Source organism: Cricetulus griseus, chromosome X, assembly GCF_003668045.3.
Source record: "Cricetulus griseus strain 17A/GY chromosome X, alternate assembly CriGri-PICRH-1.0, whole genome shotgun sequence".
NCBI lineage: Eukaryota > Metazoa > Chordata > Mammalia > Rodentia > Cricetidae > Cricetulus > Cricetulus griseus.
Genome location: NC_048604.1, coordinates 62,400,254 through 62,416,882, shown reverse-complemented (window position 1 = coordinate 62,416,882; position 16,629 = coordinate 62,400,254). Strand labels below are relative to the sequence as shown.

The 16,629-nt window shown below is 38.2% G+C and overlaps 1 long non-coding RNA gene across 6 annotated transcripts in view; it reads left to right on the top strand.

Moving 5' to 3' along the window:
- The window catches only part of LOC103163044, a 154,845-nt gene that overhangs the window by 28,107 nt on the left and 110,109 nt on the right, over positions 1-16,629 (top strand). For 2 of the 6 annotated variants that reach the window (XR_004771515.1, XR_004771516.1), the window contains one exon: positions 8,688-8,912. The exons of the other annotated variants lie outside the window; for them this stretch is intronic. This is a non-coding gene — a long non-coding RNA (uncharacterized LOC103163044). The remainder of the gene's footprint in view (positions 1-8,687; positions 8,913-16,629) is intronic. 6 annotated transcript variants of the gene reach the window in all.

Sequence of the window (16,629 nt, the reverse complement as noted above, 5' to 3'; positions counted from 1 at the left end):
GTCAAGTATCAGATGGTTGTGATTTTTGCATATTCATATCTGAGGCTCCTATTTTTTTCCATTGATTTATGTGTCTGTGTTGTGCAAGTGTCAGTAGATCCTGTATGATAATCCCTCCAATATTACCCAGTTGGTAGAACTGTTTGGAAAGGATTAGGAGGTGTGTCCTTGTTGGAGGACAGGATCAGGATTTAAGGTCTCAGCTACTATTCTAGTGCCATGCCTGCCTGCTGCATTGCTCTCCATCATGATCATCCTGGACTATAACCATGCAGAATTTTCCATGTAACCCATGCAGTCCTCAAACTTGGAGGCCTTCTGTCTCCAAGGTAGCTAGGATTGCAGAGGATAATTTCCAGCTTTCTTGTGTCTAGGAGCAACAGGGATAAATGGAAGGGAAGAAATACAGATGATACTATTAAAATATGCCAGATAAGGGATGATCAATTATAGCAGTAGTAATGAACAGAAGTATGACCAATGATTGACTTTTAAAACACAATGTCACTTTAATTGTGGTGTACCTAAATTGAAAATTATCATTCTTACAGATGTATTATATTGTCTTAACTTTTTTTCAGAATTTTTGAATCGTGAACCTTGCCTTTAACAGCTGAGCCATCTCTCCGGCCCTTTTTTCAGAATTTTTAAGGAAAAGCTAAACAAATATAAAGGGAAAGGGCAGCAAAGGAGAATGGGAAATGTATTGATGTCAGAGTAAATTTTCCCTACAATTTTTCCCAAGAAATTCATCTCTGGTTTAAATAACCCAATTCTGTTTCAAGAATTTGCATTCTTAGCCGGGTGTTGGTGGCCCACACCTTTAATCCCAGCACTCAGGAGGCAGAGGGAGGTGGATCTCTGTGAGTTCAAGGCCAGCCTGGTCTACAGAGTGAGTGCCAGGATAGGCTCCAAAGGAATACAGAGAAACCCTGTCTCAAAAAAAAAAAAACAATAAAAAAGAATTTGCATTCTTTATTTTGCAAAACAGAACACATTGTTATATTGGCTTAACATCTTTCAAGGCAGTTCAGCAATTACCAGTTGTTTCTCATGTATTCCTTCATGATCACAATCACAGAGATCCCATAATCTCTGCAGAATTCTAATAACCCTATGATTGCTTAGAATAGAATTTTTATCATCATATTTCATTCCCAGAGATTTTTAACCTTTTTGTTGTACAAGACACATGGCATAATATTACTTTCTTAGCCATTTAAAAAATGTTATTGGCCAGAAGGTGATGATGCACAACTTAATCCCAGCACTCGGGAGGCAGAGGCAGGTGAATCTTTGTGAGTTCGAGGTCAGCCTGGTCTATAAGACCTAGTTCCAGGACAGCCTCCAAAGCCATAGAGAAATCCTGTCTCAAAAAAAAAAAACAGCAAAAATGTCATTGTATGTGTATAGGTGTTTGTGCTGGCACCCAAAGAGGCCAAAAGAAGTCATCATATCCCCTAGGACTGGAATTACAGATGGTTGTGACCTGCCAGTAGGTGCTGGGAATTGAACACAGGTCCTCTGGAAGAACATCCCATGCTCTTAATGTTGAGTCAGCTCTCCAGGCCTCTTTTTTAATAATTTTTAAATGTAGGACTATTAGCATATTCACATTGTTGTGAAATGATTGTCTAGAATGTTTATGTCTTAAAAATTTGAATCTCGGGCTGGAGAGATGGCTCAGAGGTTAAGAGCACTGACTGCTCTTCCAGAGGTCCTGAGTTCGGTTCCCAACAACCACATGGTGGCTCACAACCATCCGTTATGAGATCTGGTTCCCTCTTCTGGTGTGCAGGTATACATGGAAGCAGAATGTTGTATACATAATAAATAAATAAAATCTAAAAAAAATTGAATCTCTATGCAAAATATACAACTCTCCTCTAATCCTTTCATCTAAGTGGTGGAAATTATCAGTCTAATTTTGTTTCTATGAATTTCCCTACTTTAGATATCCCATGGAATGAAATGATACATGGTTTAAATTTCTGTAAGTGTCTTATTTCACTTCACATAATACCTTCAAGGTTCATCCATGTTAAAACATTTGAAAGGACATCCTTGTTTTTTTAAAGATGAGTAATTTGGCATTGGACACATATATCTCATTGACATGTGAGTGGCTTCCCTACATTTTGGTTACTGTGAATAGTGCTATCATAGCCTATATATGTGAAAAAGTATCTGTTCAAAACCCTGCTCTCTCCATCTACTACAAGAAGAATGTTCTTTAATGGTTTATGAGAGCTGCACTGATCTGTGGGTATGAAGATAAATTTTTAGAATGCAGTCAGAAATTATATTGGTTTAGGAAAGGAGGCATCAGTAGGTTCTTCTCTAGGGTCTACAACCCATGGGTAGTTGACTATGTTCATAGTACCAAAAATTAATCCTCTCCTATTGGGTGGGCCTTAAGTCCAATTAGACAGCTGTTTGTTGCCCCAAGACATAACTGCCACTATTGTACCAGTCAGGGTATTTTGCCATGCTGACCATTGTTGTGACTTATCATTGTTGTGGTTTTTCATCTTAGTAGGCCTGTTGATTGCTTTTCTCCCCTGACAGTTTGCTTAGAATCTTTGGATACTATGAAAGTTAGTCCTCAGGGAAGAGGTTTCCAAGTCAGTTCCATTTTAGTTACTCCACGTCTTAGTACAAAGTGTGTTATGTCTACAGTAGTGGAGACTTACTTTGAACTTCTGGTGTGATAGCATATATTTTTTGAGTCTCTTGGAGCCCTATGACCAAGAACTCAAAGGGAGATTTCCCATGCCTGGCACTGGAGGTTTTTTTTTTTTCCTAATCTATGGCCCTTGTCAGGAGTATTATCACCTTGTGTGGCATAACTCAATTTATTCCACCTCCATACATATGTGTTTTAAAGTAAGATTCACAGCTAGTCAAAATGTAGAGACAAGTGACCTTGGGATGCCAAACCCCAGATGGTAAATCTACCATCTGTCCTCTGCCACTAAGGCTCAGGAAACAATCATGGAAGAAGAAGCAGAAAGATTGTAAGAGTCAGAAAACTGGGATACTGCTGTGAGATAGTGTCTTGTAGACATGATAGGGAAGCTGCACCCATGTCATCTCATTAATATAATCGCCTAAACAAGACTTGCATAATGACAACAAGTGGTATACCAGTGTGCATGGGGGGAATTTCTCAATGCCTGTCTCTAGACAATGAGCTATAGGCAATCAGTGCGTGCTGAGAGAAGAGTCAGTTTTCTGACAATATCCAGCTATTTTTAATTTTTTGAACAAACTGTATTGTCATGACAATTGTACCATTTTTAATCCTACTTACAATGAATATCAATTCTGTATTTTCTACAAACTTAACAAATTTGCTTACTGTCCTGGTTAGGTTTTTTTTTTTCAGATTAACACAAACCTAGACATATTTGGGAAGAAAAATGTCAGTTGAGAATATGCCTCTGTCAGATTGTCTGTAGGCAAACCTGTGGGATATTTTCTAAATTAGTGAATGATGTAGAAGGACTCAGCTCACTGTTGATGAATGCTGCCTCTTGGCCAGTGGTTCTGGGTTGTATCAGAAAATAGGCTGAGTGAGACATAAGGAACAAGCCAGCAATCAGTATTTTTCCATGGTTTCTGCTTCCATTCCTGTCTTGGGTTCCAGTTCTTATTTCCCTCAGTGATGGAGTTGTAAATTGAAATAAACCCTTTCCTCTCTAAGTTGCATTTGGCCATGGTGCTTTAGCACAGCAATAGAAACCCTACTTAGGGTTTTTTTTTACTTTAATGTCTTCTTATTTTGTGCTAGAAATTGAATCCAGTGAACCTATGTATTTACACATGCAAAGCATATGTTAATACTGTTCTTTTATGAAAAATATGCGTTTGGTGTAGTCCCATTTGTCTGTTTTTGTCTTTGTTTTCTATGCATTTGTGTCATATAAAGAAATCACCATCAAAATGATTTTTATGTTGTCTTCTCTTATATTTTCTTCTAGGACTTACATAATTTTAGACTTCATGTTTATATTTTTAATCTATTTCGAGTTAAGGTATAAGTTTTAGATAAGGTATAAGAAAATGGTCCTCTTTTTCACATGGATATATATATATATATATATATATATATATATATATATATATATATATAATTTTGCAGTGCTATTTGTCAAAAGTGTCCTTTCCTAATTTAGTTGCCTGAACACTTCATTTGAACATTTTTATATATATGATGTTTATATATGGCTTTTCTCACTAGTGCATTCTGTTAGTCTATTTGTCTTTATGTCATAGAATACTAATGATTTTAGTAGCTGTTTGTATTTTTTAAAATCAAGAAATATAAGTATTAACAAATTTTGACCACCTGGGAGTCTGGAGAGTTCAAATGAATTTTAGAATATACTTTTCTATTTCTGAAAAAAAACCAATGTTGGGTTATAGATGTTTTGTAAAATATATCGATGGTTTGTGTAGTATGAATAATTTTTAAAAGCTGAGCATAGCAGAGTGCATGCCAGGGATGGGCAGGTAGAAATAGGAAGATTCCTAGGGCTTGCTGGCCATTCATTCACTCTAGGCAAATGGGCAAGCTACAGGCTCATTGAGAAATCTTGTCTCACAAAATACAGTGAATAAAGATTGAAAAGGAAATATAACATTGACATTTGGTTTTCACATGCATGTAAGTGCACAAGCAGTGAAAGTGTCAGGCCCTTTAATATTGAAAATTGTAAGCTAAACAAACTGTGTTAACTTAGAAAGTTAGTTAGCTCTCAGGTGTTTTGTTGTGGTAATGCAAAGCTGACAAGTACAAGTTTGCAGTGAATGTGAGTTTGGGGATATTTATACTTAGTTTTGTTTTGTCAGGCCTTCAACTTACTGCACAGCCAATGCTTGCTTTTAATTCCTGATCCTCCTGCCTCTGCTTCCCAACTATTGGGATTACAATAATGAGCCACCATGAATTAATATCCCACTCCATCTCAATAAATATTTGGTTAGACATTTGGAATTTAATAAGACATGATTTTTTTCAGTTTTTAGGAATACCCAGTGTACTACATGGCACCTAATATTCATGATACTCACTCACCTACTCATTGCCAGTAATATCCCAGACATTGTGACAAGAAAGAAAAACACTCTTCATAACTTTCCAAACAGTTTCTGAGTACTACATTGCATATCCCACCCCACCCCCCATTTTCACTAAAGCAATCATGACTGACATTTTCGGGATGCTCTCCTGGAAAAATTAGTTCTGTTAACAAGAGGAAAGGAAGATGGCTACCAAGAAGTCAACAGTATACCAATTGGCTATTTAGTCTTTAACTCTTTTTTGTTGTTGTTGTTAAGAAAATTTTTTTTATTTGAATTAGAAACAAGATTGTTTTACATGTCAATCCCAGTTCCCACTCCCTCCCCTCCTCCCCTAACACCCCTCCCAACTAAAACCCTACCTATCACATATCCTTTCTGTTCCCCAGGGAGGGTGAGGCCTTCCATAGGGAGTCATCAGAGTGTATCATATACTTTGGGATAGGACCTAGGCCCACCCCCGTGTGTCTTGGGTCAGGGAGTATCCCTCTATGTGGATTGGACTCCCAAATTCCACACCTATGCTAGGGATAAGTGCTGAACTGCTACAAGAGGTACCGTAGATTTCCAAGGTCTCCTCACTGAAACCCACATTCCTGGGGTCTGGATCAGTCCCATGCTGGTATCCCAGCTATCAGTCTGGGGACCAAGAGCTCCCCATTGTTCAGGTCAGCTGTTTCTATGGGTTTCACCAGCCTGGTCTGGACCCCTTTGCCCATCACTCGTTCTTCTCAGAAATTGGATTCCAGTTCAGTTCAGTGATTAGTTGTGGGTGTCTGCTTCTACTTCCACCAGCTGCTGGATGAAGGCTATACGATGGCATATAAGTCAGTTATCAATCTCATTATCAGGGGAGGGCATTTAAGGTAGCCTCTCCTCTGTTGCTTAGATTGTTAGTTGGTGTTATCTTTGTAGATCTCCAGACCTTTCCCTAGTGCCTGATTTCTCTGTAAACCTAAAATGTCTCCCTCTATTATGGTATCTCCTTTCTTGTTTTCTTCTATTCTTTCCCTGACTCAATCTTTCTGCTCCCTCATGTCCTCCTCACCCCTCCTCTTCTCCCCTTCTCATTCTCCTAGCTCCCCCCTCCTCCTGTGCTCCTGATTTTCTCAGAAGATCTTGTCCCTTTCCCCTTCTCCAGGGGACCATGTATGTCTCTCTTAGGGTCCTCCTTGTTTACTAGCTTCTCTGGCAGTGTGGATTGCAGGTTGGCATTCCTTTGTTCTATGACCAAAATCCACATATGAGTGAGTACATACCAAGTTTGTCTTTATTTGTGACTGAGTTACCTCATTCAGGATGGTTTCTTCTAGTTCCATCCATTTTCCTGCAAATTTCAAGATTCCATTGTTTTCTTCCTCTGAGAAGTACTCCATTGTGTAAATGTACCACATTCTCTCTATCCATTCTTTGGTTGAGGAACATCTAAGTTGCTTCCAGGTTCTGGCTATTACAAATAGTACTGCTATGAACATCATTGAACAGATGTGCATCTTTTGATATATGCCTAAGAGTGGAATTGCTGGATCATTTTTTGGGGGGGGTTCGAGATAGGGTTTCTCCGTGGCTTTGGAGGCTGTCCTGGAACTAGCTCTTGTAAACCAGGCTGGTCTCGAACTCACAGAGATCCACCTGCCTCTGTCTACCCAGTGCTGGGATTAAAGGCGTGTGCCACCAACGCCCGGCTGGAATTGCTGGATCTTGTGGTAGATTGATTCCTATTTTCCTGAGGAGTCACCATACTGATTTCCAAAGTGGCTGTGTAAGTTGGCTGGAATGTAGAAGACTGCAGACAGATCCATGTCTATGCACAAAACTTAAGTCCAAATGGATCAAAGACCTCAACATAAATCCAGCCACACTGAGCCTATTAGAAGACAAAGTGGGAAATAGCCTTGAATTAATTGGTACAGGAAACCACTTCCTGAACATTATACCAGTAGCACAGACACTGAGATCAACAATTGATAAATGGGATCTCCTGAAACTGAGAAGCTTCTGTAAGGCTAAGGACACAGTCAGTAAGACAAAACGGCAGCCCACAGTCTGGGAAAAGATATTCACCAACCCCACATCTGACAGAGGGATGATCTCCAAAATATACAAAGATCTCAAGAAGCTAGTCTCCAAAACACCAAACAATCCAATTAAAATTGGGGTACAAAACTAGAGAGTCTTTAACTCTTGTTTTAAGATCACATAACTTTTCTCTACATCTTGTCAGGTACATCAGACACATTTTTTAATAAAAAGATCATTTTTCAATGTGTTATTTTGATGCTGGACAGGAAAAAATCTATGCATTCAAAATTTTAAACTGATTCATTGGGTTTTGCTGGCTGCTGGATGAGTAACACTCATTATGTAAATATGCATCCCATTGGCTTTCCCTCATCTGAGAAACAATATGCCTAATACACACACACGTTTTAGTATATGTAAATCTAATTTCTATGAAATAAGAGAAACAAACAACTAAATATAAGCCTAATGAGACTGATGCAAATTTAATTTTCTAAACCTGTGTGTTTATTTATTCATCTATTCCTCCTTCCCTCAGGAAGATCTCTGAGCTCAGGATCCTTTCATTATTTGATCTGTGAAGGTTGCAAATTGTTTTGTGTGTTTTGAAAAACAACGATTTCATTCTTTAAGCCCTAATTTGCTTGATGAAATTATGTACTTAATGTTTCAATGTATATGCACGTGTATGAATAATTTTCCTTTCTCATGAACAAGTTATTTTTCCTAATTATAGTATTTGCAAATAGAACTTCTTTAATTCAAACAAGTAATTAAGTTTTATGTAGTCCCTTGCTTAGGCAAAATCATATACTTAACAGGAACTTTAAGTTTATAGAATACTAAAACTAGATATAGCTTAAAGGTAATTTAGTGCATTCTGTCATTTCCATATGGAAAAACTGAAGTCCAGAAGGCTAATTAAATTGTTATAAAGCACTAGGTGATGACAGTAATCACCTGTTTCAGAGGATGTGCTTTTTAAAACTTTAATTTCACTGTGTGTGTGTGTGTGTGTGTGTGTGTGTGTGTGTGTGTGTGTGCGCGTGTTTATAAAATGTGTTTGTAAGAGTATGAACATGCCATGCTACAAGTATGTAGGGCAGAAGACAACTTTGTGGAGTTGATTCTCTCCTACTTTGCCATGGTTTTGAGCGAACAAGCACAGGTCATCAGGCATACATAGCAGGTATGTTTACCCTCTGAGCCATCTGCAATCCTAGCTTGTGCATTTTTATAATGGCATACACATGCAAAGCAATGGGTATCTGAGAAAAACACAGCATTTTTCTGGAAAGCATAATGCTAAGTAGCTAAAGCTCCAAATCATCTAAATTCTGTGATACAATTAAAGGTTTTGAAATACTTTTAACATGAGGCCTTACGTATTTCAGACTAGCCTTGAATTTCCTATGCAGTTGACTTCCTGATCCTGTCTTTGCCCATGAAGTGCTAGTATTACAGGCCTGTACAACCATGCCTGTGGAGTAGTTTTAATCAAAGTTTGTGTTTCTTATCTTTCAAAATATTCTGTAATATTCTAATACTACAAAACGATCTCAAATGTCCCCATGTTGCAGGTTATCTTCGCAATATTAAATTGTAGAAATGTGCTTCTGAGAGAAGCTCCCAGTGAAAGCCGGAGCTTCATAGAATGGGCGAACTACCTGGTAAAGAAATACTTGCTGCATTTCTTGACTCCTAAGCATAAATCAAGGCCAAAACCCCCTACTGTACTGGATGTCACATGGTTTCTCACTGCTACGCACTGTATGAGGTTAAAAGCCAGTTTATAAGTATCTCAGGTAAATCTGTAAAAGATTATTAATTATTAAAGATCTCAACATGGTGTCTTTCTGTGTGATAAAATGAAAAGAAGTAATAGGCATTCCTCCTGTACACACAATTATGATGGTTATATCAATCAAAACACTTGTGATTGAGTTGTATGATGAACTACCTATAGTTTCATGGAACACATTGTTATTCATGGAACAGCTGATGGGCAAATCATGGTTATTCTAAATTGAATTTCTGTCCAACATAAAATGATTAAATGTCATCTGCCACTTTAAGAAAAGCAACTGTCAATACTTGTTCCTGATGATAAGCTTTGAGCTTTGGAAGTTGGAATTGGATAAATTTTATACACGTCTTAGTGTTTCTATTGATCTGCTTAAAAAATTAAACGTGGTCCAAAGCAACTTGGGGGAATGGGTTGATTTCCTCTTATAACTCCCAAGTCACAATCCATCTCTGAAGTAAGGCAGGGTACGAACTCAAGGCAGGAACTGAAGCAGAGACCATGGAAGGACGCTGCTTTTACTGGCTTGCATCCATGGCCTGGTCACCCCTTCTCTCTCTCTCTCTCTCTCTCTCTCTCTCTCTCTCTCTCTCTCTCTCTCTCTCTCTCTCTCTCTCTCTCTCTCTCTCTCCACTCATTTATGTTTATTCTTTGGTTCTTTCACATCATGCCTCCTGATCCCACCATCTTCCCCTTCCCCACCTACAAACTTGCCAATGGGTAATATGATGGAGGTATTTTCTCAATTAAGATTCTTCTCCCCATTTGACTCTAGCTTGTGTCAATTTGAAAAAAAAACCTAACCAGGTCATAGTTTAAAATTTACTTCTTACTATAGTTTTATTTGGTAAGGTTTACAAGCTACTATCCTGGAAGGGAATTACAAACAATTTTTTCAGATTTGGAATTATTTCAAATATTACACGGATTCTGTGCAATATTCTGGGCAGACTGAGTCTAACTTTCATCATAAACCATTCCAAAGTTAAAATATGAGACAAAATCATTCTTGTACATACAAAACAGAGAATAGTTAAAGCAAGAACAGCAATATTATGATATTTATTAGGCACTAAGCTCTTCACTAAGTTCTATCATATGATCAAATCAAATATCACATTGACTGTGTTCATAATTATTACTTTGAGGTAAGAAAAATGTGTTCCACAAAGTTTAGTAACCTGAATATCACATAGCTAGTCAGTACTTGAGCTGGAATATGAAACTATCATATTTGAAGTATTGAAATAATCATGTTGAAGTTGTATAAATTCAAGAAAAAAACTCTGCCACTGTCTCTTGAACTGTAGAGCTTGTGTCACTTACTTGTTGTTAATACTCTGGTGATGTATCAAGCTATTTTCAGTAGTCTGAGAATGTCATAGTCAATGTTCTATTGCTATGAAGAGAAACTGTGATCATCAAAACTCTTATAAAGGAAAACATTTCATTGGGGCTGGCTTACAGTTTCAGAGGTTTAGTCCATTATCAGCATGGTGAGAAGCATATAACAGCATGCTGACATACATGGTGCTAGAGAAGGGGCTGAGAGTTCTACATCCAGATCTGCACACAGAAGGAACAGAGAGCCACTGGACCTGGCCTGGGCTTTTGAAACCTCAAAATCTACCTTGAGTGACATACATTCTCCAAAAAGGCAATACCTACCACAACCAGGCCATACCTCCTAATCCTTTCAAATAGTGCCACTCACTAAGCATTTAAATATATGAACCTATGGGGGGCATTCTTACTCAAAACAACACAGAAGCTATTTATTTGAATGTTGATTTAGAGTATCATGACAAATATATTTCGGATCTTGTTTATTATTTTAATTAAAACATGACATCATTGGGCTGAAGAGCCAATGTTCTTCAAGAGGACCCAGGTTCAGTTCTCATCATCTACATGGTGGCTTACAACCATCTATCACTCTACATCCAGAGGATACAACCCTCTTTTCTGACCTCCTTGGGGGACTGTGAGCATACATGGTGCAGATAAACGTATGCAGGTAAACACTCTAACACACACACACACACACACACACACACACACACACACACACACACATGTATATAAAAAACTTGTGTGTGTGAGTTCGTTTCCCCCTTCTGTCTCCTCTGTCTAACCCCTCCCATGTCTCACACTCATGGCTTCTTCTTTAGCTACTGTTTTTAAACACACAGAGACAGTACAAACACACAAATAAATAAATGTGAAAATACAACCTACAGAGTCAATTTCATGTTGATTTTATGTGTATATTTTTAGCACTGACAATTTGATATTTGATAAACAATTAGGAGGCTCATCTGTGAGGAAGACCAATTTTCCCTCTCTCACCTTTAAGCCATTAATTGCTGGTAGCTCTTCATTTTGAACAGTTGTAGCTTTCTGTAATGGTCTCCATACACTGCAAAAGAAGATTCTTTGATAAGGAATCAGAACTACACTATCTGTGAATATAAGGATAAGTATTTAGAATGCAGTTAGAAATTATACTAGTTTTAAAAAGTGTCAGTAGCAGGTCACTAGTCACTTAGACTTCTTTTGGGTTTGCTGTTGTTTTGTTTTTGAGACAAGGTCTCACTGTGTAACCCTGGCTGTCCTGGAACATACTATGTTGACCAGACTGGTCTCAAACTCATAAAGATCTTCCTGTTTCTCCCTCTATTGTTGTGGAATTAAAGATGTGTGCCACTTGACTCTAACTATTTTGTGTCACTTGAAAGACCATGTTGTAAGAGAAACTACTAGGAGTTTACTGATGCTGATATCTGAGTTTACAGTTGTTTACTGGCAACATGAGCACTAATAGGTCATATGAGGTGATAGTGTTTATATTTTTGTTCTCCTGATTTATCCTCCTAAATGCTAAGTTTATAGATGGAGGTACTACACCTAGCCCATATATTTATTTTTGCTTCTATGGCCTGAGCTTTTTGTATGATATCCAAAAACTCACTATCAAGGACAATGCCCAGGAGCCTTCTCCTGATATTCTTTTCCAGAAGTGTGATGACTTTTCTTGGTTGTCAACTTGACTGAATACATCTAGAATTAACTAAAACTCAAGTGGTTGTCTGCATCATGAGGGATTTTTCATTATTAAGAAATCTGAAGTGGGAAAATACACATTTAATCTAGACCTTTTAGGTGAGAAGATCCACCTTTAATCTGGGCCACACCCTCTGGTGTCAGCCTATATAAAGGGCATGGAAGGAGCTTGGTCTCTTTGCCTGCTTGCCCTCACTCTTGCTGGCAAGTTCACTGTCTTACTGACTAAGAGTCTACTTCTTCAAGGTTCTGGCATATACTGAAGACTGGCTGAGACACCACCAGCCTCACAGACAGAACAACTATTGGATTTTTGTAGTTTCTTTTTTTCTTTTTTTTGGTTTTTGAGACAGGGTTTCTCTGTGTAGCTTTGGAGCCTATACTGGCACTCACTCTGTAGACCAGGCTGGCCTCGAACTCACAGAGATCCGCCTGCCTCTGCCTCCCAAGTTCTGGGATTAAAGGCATGTGCCACCAACGCCCTGCTGTATTTTTTAAAACTGCAACTCATAGCTAATGCTATAAACAATGAGAACAGGCCCCAATATCAAGACTATCAGGGAAACACAAACTGAACTCCAAGGTTAAAGAAGAAAAAAGAAATAATCTCCAAGTCTGGTAGGAAGAAATGGGAGAGTGGAAAGGGAAGGAGTTAGGTGAGTATGTTCAAAGTGCATTATATGAAATTATCATAAGAACAATATCCATGTCGTGTCCCAAAGACTGCATTTCACAGCACTCCTTCCCATCCTCCTGCTTTTACATTCTTTATGCTCCCTCTTCTGAAATGTTCCCTGAGCATTTAGAGCTAAACATTTAGCAATAACTTATTAGTAGCAATTTGGCCAATTTGTGTTGGACTTGTTTATGACTTATTTAAAGAAGTAATGCCACCGAGAGCTTGTGGGTGTAGCTTTCCTGTCCTATCTAGAATGCACAATCTTATAGTAGAGTTCCTCATCCTCTGGCTGTTACAATCAGTCTTTCTGCCCACTCTTCAAAGATGTTCCCTGAGCATTAGGTTTAGTGTTTGTGTTACGGATGTATTGACTGGGGCTGGGCACCCCATAGTCAGTTGTTCTCTAGATAACATATTTCATTTAGCAAAACAAATGAACAAAATATTAATGAGCCTACTAGGGCCTTTGACTTCCTCAGCCGTAGGCTTTTGACAAGATTTAAAATTCCAAGTATTAATTACTTCCTGTTGTTAAGGCTTCAAATTCAACCAGAATGCAGTTGGTCACCCACCCAGCAGGCATGCCACTATTGCAGCAAAAAGTACGTATTGTTTGACTGGTATGTACTGTGACATCAGAGTACACTACTGGGTAAAACTATTGATACAACCAAACCCCAACAGCTTGCATAGCACCTTATGGCTCTATGAAACCTAGCCAGCAGAGAACCTCACAGTTCAATACCACCTTGATTTCTCTATGTCCTGAAATCAAAGTGGATGGTATATTCAAGCAACAGTGTCTTACTGAGAGCTGTGGCAATAGCCTATATTGTTCTGGGAGACCTCTGATACTTCCATGACCAACAACTCAAAAGGAGGTATGCCATGCCTAAAATTAGGATTTTTCTTTCATAACTTGTAGATAACCTGAGAGCAGCATTATCCACACACATAAGAAACCTCCATACAAACTAACTTTTCATTTTAAAATTTATGTATATATAATTTTATATACATATGTATATATAATTAGCTTACCAAGTAGTGGCTTTCTATAAAGCCTTTTTGTTACATCCTTGTTTAACATCCCACCTTGCCCTTCTCTCCCTCATCTCCTACCCCCATTCAACATGTAAATTTCTTGTGTCATTTTCATCTGACTTTTATCAAGGTGTTGCTAATATAAAATGTGTTTAAAATAATCTCTACTCTGTTTTTACTTTAAGTTTTTGAAATATTTCTATAACCTCCTCACTGAATGTTTGGTGGAATTCATCTGTGAATCCTCTGTTCCTGGCCTTTTCTTGGTGAAAAAAAAAAGTTTTATTGTTCCTATAATGTCTTTATTTACAATTGACCTACTCAGGCTTTCTGTTTCTTCCTGACTTGGTTTTAGTGGCTATATTTTCTTTTGCTTAGCTTTGGAAATGTATGTGTTTTGAAAGTGTTCTATGATGATAATTTTGATCCATTCTTACATTTGTTTTACTAATTTTTGGAGAACAACGTGCATGAGTACTATCTTTACATTGACATTATTTTCATCCCATACTCTTCCCCTTCGAGCTCCTCCCATGTCCCACCCTCTCAACTTTATGATGCATTTTTCAAAGTATTATTGTTATATATGTATGTATAAATACAACCTCCTGAGTCCATTTGATGTTGCTCATATGTATATGTGTATATGTGTTTAGGGACCTGATCACTTAGGACTGAATATCCTCTCAGGGAATCGGTCCCTAGAGAAACTTGATTCTTCCTCTCTTAGCAGCCATCAATTTGCCTGTAGCTTTTCATCTGTTGGTGGGGCCTTGTGAGTTTTCCCCCATCCATATTGGAATAGTAACTGATCTTGTCATCATGCAGATCTTGCTTTTAGTGTTCTAAATTTTCCTCACAGAACTGCTTATTTAAAAATTACTAAGCCAGATGTGTTACATTCTTTCTACCTGTCTGGTCTCAGAGCCACATCAGCCCCAAATGAACACATGAGACTTCATTATTAATTATTAATTAATTAATTATTATTAATTATGAAACTGTTGGCCGCTGGCCAGGGCTTCTTATTGGCTAGCTCTCTCTTAATTATTAACCCATTTCTATTAATCTAAGTATTTCCACGTGGTCTTATCTTACCAGAGAAAGAGTCTGAACCTGTTACTCCTCTCAAGTCCTACTGGTGACTGACTCTGCCTACGCTTCCCAGAATCTCTTAGACCCACCTGTCTTGCTGCCATATTGGCCAGCAGTGTTTTATTCATAAGCCAATAAGATAAACATATACAGAAGGACAATCCCATCACAGATATGGTAACCCACACCTTTACTCCCAGCACTTGGGAGGCAGAAGCAGGTGGATCTCTGTGAGTTTGAGGCCAGCCTGGTTTACAGAGAGAGTTCCAGGACATCCATGGCTGTTACACAAAGAAGCCCTGTCTTGAAAAATGAAACAAAACAAAAATAATAAAAATAAATATAAATTATGAATTCTAAAATCATTATCTGTTAAGTTAATATATAAAGAACTGAGTTTATTATGGTATTTTCTTTATTTTTTGTCTCTTCCTTTGTTACCCACCCCTTCACCACCTCACCCCTTGTTCCTTTCCTTCCTTCAGATAGGAACCCATTCTGTTTTCATGTTAATTGTATTTCATTACCTTCTTACCTATGGATTTTTACTAAAAAGTTATGATTATCAAAGTTGAGGAGGCAGATAAAGGGCAATCTCTGGAAGTTTGAAGCCAGCCTGGTGTATGTAGCAAGTTTTGGGACAGCCAGGATGAGATAGTGAGATTCTGTCTCAAACAAACTAAGGATAATTATCAGTAATGAAATAACCACAGGCATTTAAATTTGTTTGTTTGTTTGTTTCTTTCTTTCTTTCTTTCTTTCTTTATTTATTTATTTATTAGTATGTGGGTATAACATGTGTATGGTGTTCGTGAGGCCACAGTAGTACTATGGCATATGTGTGGAGGTCACAGAACAACACTGTGAAGTTGGTTCCCTCCATTTCACCTCTACATGGTATCTTAGCTTTGTTTCCTCTGTTGTGACAAAATACACCCACAGAAGAAATTCAAGTGAAAAAGAGGTTTTCCTGGTTATATTTTTTTGTCAACTTGACACAAGCCAGGGCAATCTGGGAAGAGGAAACTTCAATTGAGAAAATGCCCCCATTACACTGACCTGAAGACAAACCTGTGGGCATTTTCTTGATTGATGATAGATGTGGAAGGATCCAGCTCAGTATGGGTGATGTGGTCCCTGATCAAGTGGTCCAGGGATGTCTGAAAAAGCAAAGAAATCCCAGGAGGATCAAGCCATTAAGCAGCACTCCTCCTTGTGTTTTCTATTTCAGCTCTTTCTTCCAGGTTCCTGCCTTGAGTTTCTGCCCTGACTTCCTTCCTTGAGTGTGATCTGAGAGGTATAAGATGAAACAGTCCCTTTCTTCCACAAGTTGCTTTTGATCGTGACATTTTTATCAGAGCAATAGAAACTTAAGACAGAATTTATTTTAGCTCAAAGATCCAGGTTACTCAAGGAGTCATCGTGGCAGAAACTTGAAGCAGCTACTCAGGTTGCATCAGCCATCAAAAACAGAGAGTAACAAGTGCCTGTCTCTACTCAGTTCTCCTCACCATTTATACAGTTCAGGATCCCAGATAGGGAATAGTGCCACCAGCAGTGGGGGTGTCTTCCCTTAAATTAATGTAACCAGGCTAACCCCCAAAGGCAGTCTCAGAAGCCCATTACCCAGGTGATTCCCAGTTCGGCTAAGTTGGCATTAGCCATCATCTGTGGGGACCACGGTCTGAACTCAGGTCATCAGGTTTCTGCAGCAAGCATTTTTTACTGAGCTATTTTGTTGGCTCCACCACAGTCATTTTATATCACTTTCAGGTACAGATATTTTTTGTTTTATTTAATGCTTTCCTAAAGATCCTGCAATCAACTTCTGTCCATC